The following is a 14,865-nucleotide window of genomic DNA, read 5'->3' on the forward strand; positions in this document are numbered from 1 at the left end:
AGAAAAACATGATTAAATCGAGTCTTCCTGACTAGTGATTTAAATCATGATTTAAATCAAATCCACCCTGTCTAGTTCAATTTAGTTATGCATGACTGTGTGAAAATCAGTACTACAAAAATCATCCTTTTACCTGCCTCTCCTACTTAACTAGAATCTAGGCAGCATGACTTAATAATACAGCCTTATTTGGGGCTGAATTTTTATTTCATTTCTACATTCTGAACTAGTATCACTCTGTGAAAGAGCGTCATTGACTAACAAGTAAGTTATTCGAAAATCTTAACATGATCTTAGTCATTTTAGGAAGAATTGTTTTAACAAGTATTTTTTCAAGCCTCAGAACATATGAGGAAAAGTGAGCGTTGCCATGTGGATTTCCATCATCTTCATATGTTCAGTCCCAACAGACAATAGGGCCAGTAATGTCTGAAGGATTATTCTAACTATATCATGTTAATTAACAATGCTTCTCTCTTGCATACAATAAGGTAATACAATAGTACATATCTTGCCAGGAATCAGTTAAGATTTTAGATTATGATTTTAATATTAGATAAAGGGACCTAATATCAAACTTTAGATCATAAGCATGAAAAGCAAATAAAGACAGCATCAGCACTATGTGATTGGTGCCTTTTACAAATAAAATGTTTCTGTCTACCAGGAAAAGCTGACTCTTCATTCCTTTTAGTATATGTTTTCCTTGGTCTCTTCCCTTTCAGCCTTCCTTTTAAAAAAATGTTTAAACCATGCATTTTAGAAACAAAACTTCACTACTCTGGTCATTTAACCACCTTAAAAGAGCCTAGAATTGCATGGTTGTGTGAATGTCAAGGCTATTCCTACAACGGTTGGCATGAAAGAGTAATAAAGTTATGATTACTGTGCGACTAATCTCCTTAAATTCCTCCTGAAGGCATTAGTTTATATTTGTAAGTGTACAGGCTTCATAAGAGTAGTGAAAAGTTCTACGTCTGAGGGTCATTGCTCAGTGAAAACTGAGAATTATTACTGAACTGTAATACCGATATAATTGGTAACTTACATGTGGTTATTGCACTTAACGTATTTTACATCTCCGACTTCCCAAAGCCAGTCATAAACACTGATTACTTTTAGGCCGCAACGAAATGAAATTGTGTTAGCAAAAGTAAGCCCCCACATCATGGAGACCATCCCTTAACACAACAAATATTGGGGTTTTTGTTTATGTGTTTTAAAATATGTTCTCATCATAGAGGTCTAATACGATTTCTGAGTTTTGAAGGACAATTCAACCTATAGAGAAAGAGCGTTCTTATATTTACATAGCTTTGTCTTTAAAACAAATTACATGTGTATGTACACTCTCTCTAACCAAAAGTTTCGGATTTTCTTTTTAACTGCACACACAAGTGTTAGGGACTAACGTGTATTACTGACATTTCAAAAGTAAGAAGCAAAATAGTTTTTAAATTATGGCAGTAAAAATTTGGTACTATAAACACCATGTAAATTGTTGTACGTAATACAGGAACCTTACACTATTACTATACATTCTGTACATTCAGTTTAGTCTAAATGCTAAAGTACAAATGTGTGGTGAATATTGGACAAATCTCTCTCCTCAGAACTCTACGTGGTGCAGGAAAGTGGAGCCCCCAGCAGGGAGCTGGTTACACCTTCAACTCCCCAATTCTGAAGTTCTGCTAGAATTTTCGAACTAACTTAAAACTGCAGTTGGGCACCTCCATGTTGTATTGCTGACACAGGGTACTTAATGATCCATACACCAATGGAGGATTGGCATAGCGGTGCTGAATTACACCAAGCCCCTGATAAGCCATCTTTGCCAGTGTAGGGAAGGAGGCAGGTGCATAGACTGAGATCCAGCCCAGTAGTTTCCAGCCGAGAGATTCCCCTTGCCAGAGGAACTCTGCTGACCATTTGTGGCCAGGTTGTTGCCCCTTTCTGCTGCCTGTGTGACAAAGGAGCTGTAAGCTCTCTAGGAAATCTGATCCATTCTGTTTTATATTAACGCTTTAAAAATTAATACGCTATTATGCATATTTTACTGCATTTGTCCTTAGAAATAAGTGCCATTACTGATTTGAGAGTCTATCTGCAACACTGAATTTAGAATCTTTTAACTGTGTCATACTGTGACACCCTGTACCCCATGTTCACCATTTTTATATGGTTTTGAAATATTTTGTATAAAGTGTGCTTTGTGAGATATCATTTGAAAACTCAATCTGCTGATTATTATTATTCTGTTGAAATGTAACGTCACTGCATGTAAAATTATGAGATTTTGCTATATGATTATTACTGAAACAGGTCTTAGTTCTGGGTAATGGCCACAAACCATTTTCTCAGAGACAAAGACACACTGGCAGGCCAACAAGATGCTAAAAAGCCATTATCTTGCTTAACTGGCCAACCGCCAACGGGGGTGGGGGGAAGGGAGAAGAGTATAAACAAATAATTTACATTTCAACACAGAAACACTTCAAACCTCATGTACACAGGAGGCTGTTTGTCTGCAGCCCGGGATAGGGTAACCCCCCTAAAAAGGAGGAGGGTATAAAAATAAGAGACACACCTCCACATCACCGCTCCTTCTCAATTTCTACTCACAGCAGCGATATCACGTGAAAAACAAAAGCAGCATTATTGAACTGGGGGAGTTTTCCAGCCAGAACAGGCTGCAATAGGCTTTTGGTGAGACAAACTACTTTCTTGCTTTGAAACCTATTAGCCTTAGTAAAGTTTAGGAATTAGCTTGCGTATTTATCCTTTTATTTCTTTTTAAACAATTCTGAATTTTATGTCTTATCATTTGTAATCACTTAAAATCTATCTTTCTCCAGTTAATAAACTTGTTTTATTGTTTTATCTAAACCACTGTGTTTTGGTTGAAGTTCTTAGGAATCTCTACTTAGGTAAAAAAGCCTGGTGTGTAACCATTATCCATTGTTGCAATGACATGACTATGAGCTTACACTGACCAGGAGGACACTGAACCGTGTAAGTTGCACATTTCTAGGGCAGCGACACTGGAACTGGGGATATGCTGGCGTCGCCCTGTATGTAATTCATGGATGGCAAAGCATAGCATTCATGTATTCCGCTGAGAGTGAGTTTACATGGAGGGATTGCTGTTCGCCGGCAAAGCAGTGTTCAAGGCATCAAAGCCTGAAGGGGACACAGCAGTCCACATTGCACCCTGGGGAATTTCACACATATGAACACATTACTAGACATAATAGTGTACTACTCCCACATATGCAAGAACTAATTATTACCAGAATGTATTTAATGGAAGCAAAACTAAGCAAATGTCTTAATCAAACAACTAGGTGTTGACAGGAAGTAGTCCCAGAACAAGCAACTGAAGCTTCTATAGCTATCTATAAAAAGTCCTTTAAAGCAGTGGTTCTCAACCAGGAGTCCGGGGCGAGGGGGCGTGAGCAGGTTCTAGGAGCTCCACCAAGCATGGCCAGTGTTAGACTCACGGGGGCCCATGGCAGAAAGCTGAAGCCCCACTGCATGGAGCTGAAGCTTGGGGCCCTGAGCCCTGCCACCCGTGGCTGAGGCCAAAGCCTGAACAATTTAGCTTTGCAGGGGCCCTTGTGGAATGGGGCCCCAGGCTACTGCCTTGCTTGCTACCCCATAACGCCAGCCCTGGCTTTTATATGCAGAAAACCAGTTGCTGTGGCACAGATGGGCCTTGGAATTTTTATGGCATGTTGGCAGGGGCCTCAGAATGAAAAAGGTTGAGAACCCCTGCTTTAAAGCATATATGTAACTGTTTCCAAGACTTTATAATTCATTTTGTCTATTAGCTGCACAGCTGGTAGTGTGTAGGTCTGTATAATTACTTTTAAATAAGCTTTAAAAAGATCAAGATACACCAAACTCAAATAAACAGGGGTAAATTAAAATTATTGCAGTGAATCGCCTCACTCAAGTAATTAAAATGTGTTGTTAACTATCCATATGTAATATACTTTCATTTCCTTGGACATTCTCAGGAGGACATCCTCACTGTTGGGGAAGAGACATCCAGGTTAGTGCTTGTACCTTAGTAGCTAACTGGAAGTACTGTACAAGCTCATAAAAGCTCAACATATTTCCTCTGAGTATCAGGTGTTTCCACTGCTTTCATTACAGTAGAAATAATTTTACAAGATTCTCTCTCTAGAAACAAAAATCAGAGAACCTCTTTTGTTCTGGTTTATATAAAAATGTATTATCTTCATCCATGTTTTATGCACAGAACACAACAGGGTCATATTTATCCATTTCAGGACACCTCCGTAACTCATGCTATCATCATTACATATGAGAATGTTTACTAGCGTCTTAGCCTTAGTTAAAAATAGTTGGTGTACAAGAGAATCTATTCCTATCTATAAGCAAACACATACAGTGAGAATGAAACGGCAGTCTTTTAATAGAGTGGTGTTTTGAAACTGTGGAAATAGTCTGTAGAACTAAAGTAGAAGCAGTATCTTATTGCTGCTTTAAAGATGAGGGAAAAAATGAATTCAATCTCAAGCAGCAGATGGAGCACAAAGTGTACTCTATGCTTGTGTTTAAATTTAAAATTAAATGCATGATTTGGAGTTTAATTCATGGTCTCAGTCTCCCTCCCAGCAGCATGTTTATCTTTACCAGTAAAAATAAGTAATGAGGGCTAATGCAGGCAGATCAGATGCAGGAGTATTTCAGTATCTGAGTAAATATGACACTGGTTAGAGCATTCGAGTGACATCTAACTTACACTGCACTATATGGAGTGGAAGCATAACGCCTTCCTCAGAAACATCCGCCACTTGCTAATGCCAGCGACAGGACTGATCCTGGCAGTGTTTACCTTCCTACATGGATTGCTTTCCCCTCCCATTCTAGTTAGCAAAAAGATGCAACTGATCTTGAAAGAACTCCACTACATCAGCCAACCAAAATGCGACAAAGCTTCAAAGATATAAATGAAGACGATTTTGAAAGCTGTGATTTTCTATATTGGAAGAGACATGGGGTAACCATTTATGTTTTTAAGTTATGAAAAACACTGAACCAAGCAAATACATCATATGTGCAAGAAGCACACAGGTCATTATTAAAAATAGAATTTAAGAGAAGACGGAAAACACCTTCACAGTAAAGCTAATAATATATGGAATTAATTATGGGAATGGCATACCATAAAAGTGTGTTAATACTGAAGGGATCTTCTGACCATACACCTCTACCCCGATATAACACGACCCGATATAACACGAATTCGGATATAACACGGTAAAGCAGCGCTCGGGGGTAGGGGGGCGCTGCGCACTCCGGAGGATCAAAGCAAGTTTGATACAACCCGGTTTCACCTATAATGCGGTAAGATTTTTTGGCTTATCGGGGTAGAGGTGTAGAAGAGAAATGTTAACTTGTTTCTACTGATTCAGGGCCAACCAAAATACGTTGTGCTAGCAACTCCTTATGTGTGCTTCTCAATTCAATTAAAGCCATTGTTTTGGTTACATGCATGCTTTGTTTACTTTCCCTTTGGTCAATCTACACAAGCTTTCTCTAAAGCTTTTTCTGTGAAGTACAAGGCTTGCCACTCTATAAATCCTCTGAGAAGGTCACGTTTCCAGCCTCCAAACATTTCAGTACAGAAGTCTCTTTAGCTAAGTAAGGAGTTGTTCCAACACAACAAGTAGTACTGCACAAGATGATTATCTCATGCTGAAATCACCCTGGATTTGTCAAGGGTCTGCAATTCCAGAAAACACTTTCCATGAACACGCACTTCTAAATAGCACAGTATGACTAATTAGCACAGTAGTGCAAGTGACTATATTATTCAGACATTGTTGGATACCCATTTTTCTTTGAACATTTATTCCACCTACAACTCACAAATACAACTGTGTGCAAAGAAATAAGCCCCACTTTTTCTGCCCACAGTGCAAACAAAATTCTAGGTATTTGAATTACATTTTTCCAAAAGCTGCTTTCAACTCTCAGTTCTTGCACGGCTTCAAATACGGGCAATTATGTTAATGTTTACACAGAGTTGGAAGGTCAGATTAGAATAGGCTTGCGTACAGCACAGCATGCGATGAAACATACCAAAAATATAAAACCTCAGTGGCTGGCGGAACTCAGATACGCAGCTTTTGTAGCATGTGTAAGGGTAAAGCCAGAACTAAAACCATTCCCCTGTTGTTTCCCCGGTCATGACCCAGAATTTCACCATCAGCTCTCCAGTTAGGTAAACAGCAGTGGCTAAATAATTAATTTATTATTAATTATCTATCTACTGTTTAAGCATTTTCCAAGGTATCAGCCTGTCTCTAAACCTTAATTTTGTGCTTAAATATTGGCAAAGACCACTTCCATCTTGGTTCTGTTTGTTTCTCTGGCTACATTACATTCTGGCTCCAGAAACTGTTCAAGACCTAAATCTGCCCTTGTAAGGCTGTAGTGATCTTGCATTCCAGACTGATTCTGGTTCTCTGTAATTAGTAATGGTACTTAGTTTAACCAGCTGCTTTTGACACTGCAGACTATTTAAAAACAATTAGAACACTGTGCCAGACTTTGCAGCATAGCTCCTGGTTCACTTTGCATTTGGCACACACTATAGCCAGTTTGTTACATATGCAACAAATCCCTAAGTTAACAGGTATTTTGAGGTGCCCCTTATTTTTGGCACTCTGCTCTTCCATGTCTACAAGATACTTTGCATTCTGCATTTACAAAGGAACTGTCAATACTGTTGACAGTTGTCCCGGGTTAGATTTAACAACAACAACAACATATAACATCCCATAATGTTAATATTTGCCACTCTAAGTCGTTATATGAATTAAAAATTACTTCAGTATTCTGACAAATGAAATAAGACTCCAAATATTTTAGAAACTTTCAAATGGTCTGAAATTTGTGAATAGATCTCCTTTCCCTTTCACAGCCTCATTTTTATTTTTTGTTCCTCATATCTGTCTGATCACTACTGCTCGCCCCACATATGCATATATCCTTTCACAAACCTGCAAAACTGCAAGAACTGCTGGAGAAACATAATTCAAGAGTTCTGTTTTTCAGTACACTCCAAAAGGCCTAAATTGCTTAAAAAAAAAAAACTGAACAAAACTAGATTAACGTAATATAATGAGGGCCTGTAGCCAACATGTGATGGTTTTTCTTCTCTGTCAGATGTATTATTCAGGTTTTTTTAGAATTATTATGCTCTTGCTAATTCTAATGCTCTGTTTTTTCCTCAACCTGACAGGCTACAAAAATCAGGACCACTGAGAAGAAGTCTCAGAAACCTCTAGGTTAGGGGAAGCTGTTTTGGCCAACTTAAGTAAGTACACCACGTTTTACCAGGCTATAGATGCCAGTAATATAAATGTCTCCAAATGTTGGGTCTAATCCCATGTCATTGATTAGAAACTAGGCACTTTGTAGAATTACAGAAGTTCTCTCCATGGCTAACAATGTAAGTCTGATGTGCTTTCATGATTTTTTTAAGATGATTCACTGATCGAATAAACAAAGGTTTTACCTGTCCATGTAGCAATACTTTCTGCAAGTAGCTGCTCTGTTAAAATTTTCAAGCCCGAGTTTGCTTGCTGTTAAAGTTAGCCCATGTTAAAGTTAGCCCAAGAGCTACACTTAGGCCCAAGCAATTAAAACATACTGGAAATACTGTTTGTGATCCTGCATTTTCAGGCATCTGTACTTGTCTATTTTCTTTTTCCAAACAGAATTCTGACTCCTTTGTAGTGTCCCAGGTTATACTGACATAAAAGAAGAGCAGTTTCACTTACCCTCCTATCTAGACTAATTATCAGGGTGGTCTTTCTCCCTGTGTTTGTCCTATCTTCTGTTGTTTACACTACCTTGCTCATTCAGACACCAAGAAGGAATCCACAGAGTTCAGCACAGCCAAAAGCTAGGGGATCTTTTCTGTAATGCAACAAACACTAAATATACACAACAAAATAGGACACACACCAAATTATTTTTATCTTTCTCCTTGTCTACAATTGCCACATAAAACAAGTGACAACGCCTGCTCAAGAAAGGCCGAGGAGTGGAACAGTAGTGGTGTTTTCAGGTCAGAATTTGAGTCCAAGGACTTTGTTTAGCACCTACCTGCAATGGAATTTCTTGTGTAAACTGAAATAGTGATTATCTCTGGTAATGTTTAAACAGAATGCTTGTTTTCGATTTCTATTTACTTTCCTATTGAAGATTTTAGATTTGTGGTTTTAGTTTTCAATGATGCCCATTTGGGACATTTTAAATCCAGTTTACTGTCCTTAAAATGGAGGGGGGAAAAAAAAAAGGCTGAATACACTGCACTAATGCACCTACAATTTTTTTTTTTTGCACTCAATTACAAAACAGGCAGCAGTTTCTACTGATGGCTTTGGTTTTCCTCCCCCATGTGGTTTGTTTTTATTATTATATTCTACAGCCAGCATCTAAGTGACCAGTGGATGAGGAGAGAGTGTGTTGGCAACAGATTATGAATCAATGTTCAGGAATCTTTCACATCTACACATTCATACAAATAAATAGCTGAAAAGGAAAGGTGGGGAAATATTTTATAAAAAAAAACTAGCTCTTTCTAATTACAGGACTTTTTTTTGAATAGTTATTTGGAGTGCTACAATAATACTCCCTAAGGTATTAGCATCCCAAAAAGAATGTAATGGAGTTTAGAGTGATCATGATAAATCTTTTCAAAAGGTACAGGAAATGGCTTATATTTAAAAAAATGTAAACATCATTAGCTTACACTCAAATACTTTAAAATGTTTACCCAGATTACCAGAATGCACTTTCCTCTAACACTTGAGGGAAACTGTATTGTAATAGCAATAAAATCCTATATAATGGAATTATCGTAGTGTAGGAACACTAATTTGGGATCTGATGGCTCACATGATTTGTAATAGCTTACAAGATATTTCTTTTCATAACCATCAATTCAAACCCAAACCAGGATATCAGTGGCCAAAAGATTGTTAAGTGTTCATCTGAAGTGGTCCAGTTCTTATTAGGCAAGATACTTGTCCACATACAAAATACCACCTCAGACCAGGCACCTTTGTTAGCAGCATCAGGAGATGGGATAAGGACTGGAGCTGTCATTAACCAAACTTTAGAGGCATTAGCTGTAGCCATCACTGGACATGCCTAGCTATCATTCTGTAGCACAACATAGTACAGGGCCTGCCTTAGGGAAAATGGCGCCCTGAGAGAACTTTCTTTGGCACCCTTTAAGTACTGCTCCCCAAGCACCGTGAGGCCGCTCAACAGATGGAACAGCAGCAGGTGGAGTGGTGACCACAGTGCCCTTGGTGGTTACCTACCCCGTAAGGCCGGCTCTGTACATGGGAAAGGTCATTTGAATCCCAAATATCATTTGCTCCCAGGGTAGGCAGAAATGGAGAATGCCCCAAATCAACACAATTCCTCAGGTACATGAAAGGGGAAGGAGGGTTTTATCCTTTGCACCAGTGGCCACTAAATTGCTACTTTTGGGAGAAGAGATAGAGTTCCAAAGAAGTCTCCTTAATGTGGGTTGAGACTGTGTTCCATTGATGTGTAAAAAAAGTGGAAGGGGGTTGGGGGAAGGAAGAAGAGTTCCCTGCTAGAGGCAAAGAACATCAAGCAAACTCCTCACTACAGGGAGCAATTGCAAGGCAGACATTGGTGACTTTAAATACAGTGTTCCTGTGGTCACCACCCAGATTTGGCTGCCATATCTCACTGATTAGGCATATTTACACGGTTATCAGCTGGAAATTAGAGGACAATAGAAGGAACAAGGAGTGGCAAGACAATAGTAATTAAGGGAAAAAAAGAAAGAACAGAAAACAGCAACACTCCTCAGCTCACAATGAGAATCACTACCAGTCACAGTAGGATTAACAGTTAAGAATATCAAGAGTTAAAATATTAAAACTGATAAGGACCTTCAATGCACAAGTACCAGAACTGCTTCTACATTTGAAGAGCTTCTACTTTTCTCTCCCTTGCCTCCCCCACCTTTCCAAAAAATAATACAATGATCCAATGATGGGCAGCCAGAGTTTTATGAATCACCATCTTTCTATTTTACAAGTGCACCTCTACAGTTACACACACCCAAAGGGACTAGCCAAGAAAACAAAGGTCAGACAATGGGCTCTGCAATCATCTCCTTCCTCCCCACCCCCCCAAAGCTGCTAAAGAAATGCATGTCAGCATACATGGAATGGGTGCATCTGAGTCTAATGCTTAGCAGGAAGTTGTCCACATCACAAAACAATCCACCATCACCAACACTAATTGTCAAACTGTTACCAAAGTACATCAATACTACAGAATTTCAGTGTCCATGGCTGGCAATTCAACACTTCACCCCAGCACTAAATTCACTTAAGAATTTTTAGACTCAGTCTCTGGGAACGGGAAGCAAAAACACCTAGTTGTAAAGTATTTCCTAGCCTGAAAGCACAACCAGTTATATGGTCTCCTGACTGAAGGGCTGGCACAAACGAAATCAAAGATGTTTGACAACTGGCTGGGAACAAATCAGAGAACATTCTTCTTGTTTAGTTACATATTGAATTTCTGTAAACAGATGAGAAACTTTTCTTTTAAAAAAACCTGTTGCCTGAGCATTTTTCTACTTTCTTTTCAAAACTTTCTGAAACTGTTTTCCAATCAAGTTTCATTTCTGTGCATGTGATATTCTAAGGGGAAGCTGTTGTCATATGAAGTATTATTTGATAAAACACTCAATGTTGTGTCTTTCAGTAAACATTTATAAAAGAAGACTACTTATGTCAAAAATATGGAATTTTTGGAAAACATTTTTCTATCTTAGCTCTAGGTATGATTTATTGACTTTGGCAAAACAAATAAAGGTGAAAGCTGATAATGTGAATGTGTCATTTGGGTCATGGTGGAAAAGCTTTATCAAAAAGGAAAGTTTTGTAGCATTTCCTAAAGACAGTCAGACTCTGGATTAATCTAATCTTCTCTGGAAGTTCATTCCATAGCAGGATTCCCTCAACTGTGAATACTCTGTCTCTGGCTGTCACACACTTTGCTCTGTGTTTTGTGATCTGCAACTCTGCCTTCTGCTCCCCCCCACCCAGCAACCACCACCCTTCCTGATGTATGTTGTAACCTCATTTGCCTGTTAAATCCATTGTTTAAATTATGAGATCTTTGAGGCCAAGATTTGTCTTAGTATTTTTGTGAAGCATATCTGGCACACTTGTGAACACTACAAAATACAAAGACAACCAATCACCACCACAAGTCGAGGAAATTAAATACAAACCCTATGTCAGAAGAACATTCTAGAATACAGCATTTTGAAGAAAGCCACACTGGATTTTAAGTTAACTACTTCAATTGCTATAATGCTGATATTTAAATCCCAGAACTGGAAATTGGGGTTTTTTGTTAAATAAGAAATTCTGAATGCACTAGAAGTCTAAGTTTACTCTGACTTGGTCAATATTAGATGGAACATCCCAACAGAAGTGTGGTTGTCATGACTCTGAAAACGTTAATATGAAATGTCATTCCTCATTTTAATTACAGGGAAATATTTGTAATGAAATAACACCTGTTGCTTTCAAAGCTGAATAGTCTTTAACTTGTCTACACTTGCCACAAATGTTAAACAAGTTTTTTTGTCAGTGTAAAGCATTCTTATTGCTTAACTATTCTGTATTCATTTAGCTATTAAGATGAATGTCTTGAAGTTTGTTTATAAGAGGTTAAGGTGTCCAGACAAATTTAGTTATGCATTTTTTCCGCTGGTCCAAAACTTGTCTAACAAAATGCACTCAGAACAAACATTCTTTATGAAATCTCCAGGCTTCTTTGGATTGGCAGAAACTATTTTAACTGTAAATATTTCAGCTGTATCTCCTATTTAGTCAGTTCACCCACCTTTAAGTGTTTTGTCCAAGAGTGTACATACAGTAACTCCTGACTTAAAGTCATCCCAGTTAACATTGTTTCATTATTAGGTTGCTGATCTATTAGAGAACATACTCATTTAAAGTCACGCAACATTCCCTTATAAGGTTGTTTGGCTCACCCCGCTCCACCTGCTCGCCTGGCGCTCCTGTCGGGGAGTGGGGTCAAGGTGCAGGGGCTTGCCTCATTCTGCCCACCCAGCGCTCCTGCCAGGGAGCAGGGTCGGGGAGTGGGAGCTTGCCCTGTTCCACCCACCTGGCATTCCAGCTGGGGGGCAGGGTCGGGGTGCGTGGGATTATCCCACTCTGCCCGCCCAGCATTCCAGCTGGGGAGTGGGCAAGCCCCCGCGTCCTGACCCCGCTACGCCCTGCCTCAACCAAGCTTCACAATCATTGGTGAATAAAGTATTGCAGTTTGTTTAAAATTATTTAAAACATATACTGTATATGTATACAATGTCTTTTGTCTGGGTGAAAAAAATTTCCCTGAAACCTAACCCATCTCTCCCCATTTACATTAATTCTTATGGGGAAATTGGATTCACTTTAAGTGAAACGATGTTAAGTAGCATTTTTCAGGAACATGACTACAACATTAAGTGAGGAGTTACTGTACAAGTGAGAGTGAACAGGAGTGTGATCTGGACCTAGAGAAATGTGCAACAGCCAAACAATGCAACAATGGCCTTACTACCCCTCGCAGTCTTCCTTCCAAGCTTCCCTTCATTGGTTTGTTACACTTACTTGCTCAATCTTGTTTCAAATTGGTTTTAAGTTCTTAGGGCAGGGACCATATACAAAGAGGTCTTGAACTTGTCTGGGGCTTTTGGGAGCTTCCATAGTACAGATAAACAAAACAAACAAACAGGACGCACATGAGCCACCCTTCAATAAATGATGTTTTGCATAGAGTGCAGTGATCACACATCTACACTGAGAACTTCCAGTCCACAGGAACATGCCCTCGACATAAGCCTTGATTGTGTGGTACACATCTACACTTCCCCTGTACATATATCCAACGTTCCAAAAAATACTTAAATACCACAGTGACGGGGCAAGATAGCAGTGGGGGGGGGGGCACTCAAAAGTTAGGAAATGCCACAGTTAAGGTTATCTGTGCAACCATAATTCAGCCCCCTTGTGCATATGCATGAGGATATAGTCAATGAAGGAAATGACAATATTTCAGTTAAGACAAAATAAAAGCCTCCATCACCATAGTATTTGGGCTCCTCGCAAGCTTTATTTATTGTCACAAAATCCTGCAAGCTTGGAAAGTGCTATTATCCCCAGATGTTACAGGTGGGAACTGAGGCACAGAGATACTAAGCGACTTGCCCAAACTCATATAGGGAGTCTGTGGAAGAGCAGGGTTTGCATTTGCTTTCAGATTTCTATTAAGTTAGAGTTATCCTAATTTCAAAGAAGGAGTTCCACTCCCGTTTTAGAATTGCCCTGCTTGGTGAGATCATTGCATGGCATCCACTTCAAATTACCAAAAGAAAGACTAGTGAACAGATACTTTGGGCCTTATTTCCTTTAAATGTCAGATCTGTAAATGCAACAGAGGACAATTTCAGAAATGTTTATATTTAAGAGATCTAGCGTTATAGTCACATTTTGAAAGACATTGTTTCACAGAGATCTGCAAGTGTTTTTATTGCTGTTTGTGTAGGTAGGAGTTTTTTATATTAGCGCTTTGCTTTGGTAAATCCAATCTCTCCCCACAATAGTGGGTTGGAAGCTGCAAGGAGAAAAAACAATCAGATTTGAACATTTTCAAGGTCTCCCTTTTGTGTTATTTAGAAAATGCACACAGCATTAATGCATCTTGATTCAGCATAAAGAGACTACGCTGGAAATTATAAATAACTCACAGGTTGAGATACATCAACACACGTCATCAAGAAATACAATACAAGATTTACAGGCACTGAAAGAGCTATTTGCATAAGGAACCTATACAAGGGAATGCTGAAGGCCAAATTCTGCCCTTGGCTACAATTGATTACAACAGGGGCTGAGCATGTTTTTTGGAGGGCAGAACGTGGAACTAAGATTAAAGAATCCTCTTCCTCCTCCATCTCAAGGAAGGCCAACGAGGAATGAAAAGACGAAACAGCAGTATCAATTACTTCTGTTTAAAACTACAACAGAAGACAAAAAGGAGAAACTACTAAAATGATTTGTTTCAGAGTAGCAGCCGCGTTAGTCTGTATCCGCAAAAAGAACAGGAGTACTTGTGGCATCTTAGAGACTAACAAATTTATTAGCGCATAAGCTTTCGTGGACTACAGCCCACTTCTTCGGATGCTCCACTCTATATGCATCCGAAGAAGTGGGCTGTAGTCCACGAAAGCTTATGCGCTAATAAATTTGTTAGTCTCTAAGATGCCACAAGTACTCCTGTTCTTTTTGCGGATACAGACTAACGCGGCTGCTACTCTGAAACAAATCATTTTAGTAGTTTCTCCTTTTTGTCTTCTGTTGTAGTTTTAAACAGAAGTAATTGATACTGCTGTTTCGTCTTTTCATTCCTCGTTGGCCTTCCTTGAGATGGAGGAGGAAGAGGATTCTTTAATCTTAGTTCCACGTTCTGCCCTCCAAAAAACATGCTCAGCCCCTGTTGTAATCAATTGTAGCCAAGGGCAGAATTTGGCCTTCAGCATTCCCTTGTATAGGTTCCTTATGCAAATAGCTCTTTCAGTGCCTGTAAATCTTGTATTGTATTTCTTGATGACGTGTGTTGATGTATCTCAACCTGTGAGTTATTTATAATTTCCAGCGTAGTCTCTTTATGCTGAATCAAGATGCATTAATGCTGTGTGCATTTTCTAAATAACACAAAAGGGAGACCTTGAAAATGTTCAAATCT

General features: G+C 39.0%; 1 protein-coding gene and 1 long non-coding RNA gene across 3 annotated transcripts in view; one reads left to right on the forward strand and one right to left on the reverse strand.

The window, feature by feature from the left end:
• KIAA1671 (KIAA1671 ortholog) overlaps positions 1 to 14,865 on the reverse strand; it is a 137,932-nt gene that overhangs the window by 65,550 nt on the left and 57,517 nt on the right. The window lies entirely within an intron of this gene.
• LOC117888000 overlaps positions 2,609 to 14,865 on the forward strand; it is a 51,191-nt gene continuing 38,934 nt past the window's right edge. The window contains exons 1-2 of the long non-coding RNA XR_004648242.1: positions 2,609 to 2,706; positions 7,280 to 7,354. This is a non-coding gene — a long non-coding RNA (uncharacterized LOC117888000). The remainder of the gene's footprint in view (positions 2,707 to 7,279; positions 7,355 to 14,865) is intronic.

This window comes from Trachemys scripta, chromosome 15 (genome assembly GCF_013100865.1).
Source record: "Trachemys scripta elegans isolate TJP31775 chromosome 15, CAS_Tse_1.0, whole genome shotgun sequence".
NCBI lineage: Eukaryota > Metazoa > Chordata > Testudines > Emydidae > Trachemys > Trachemys scripta.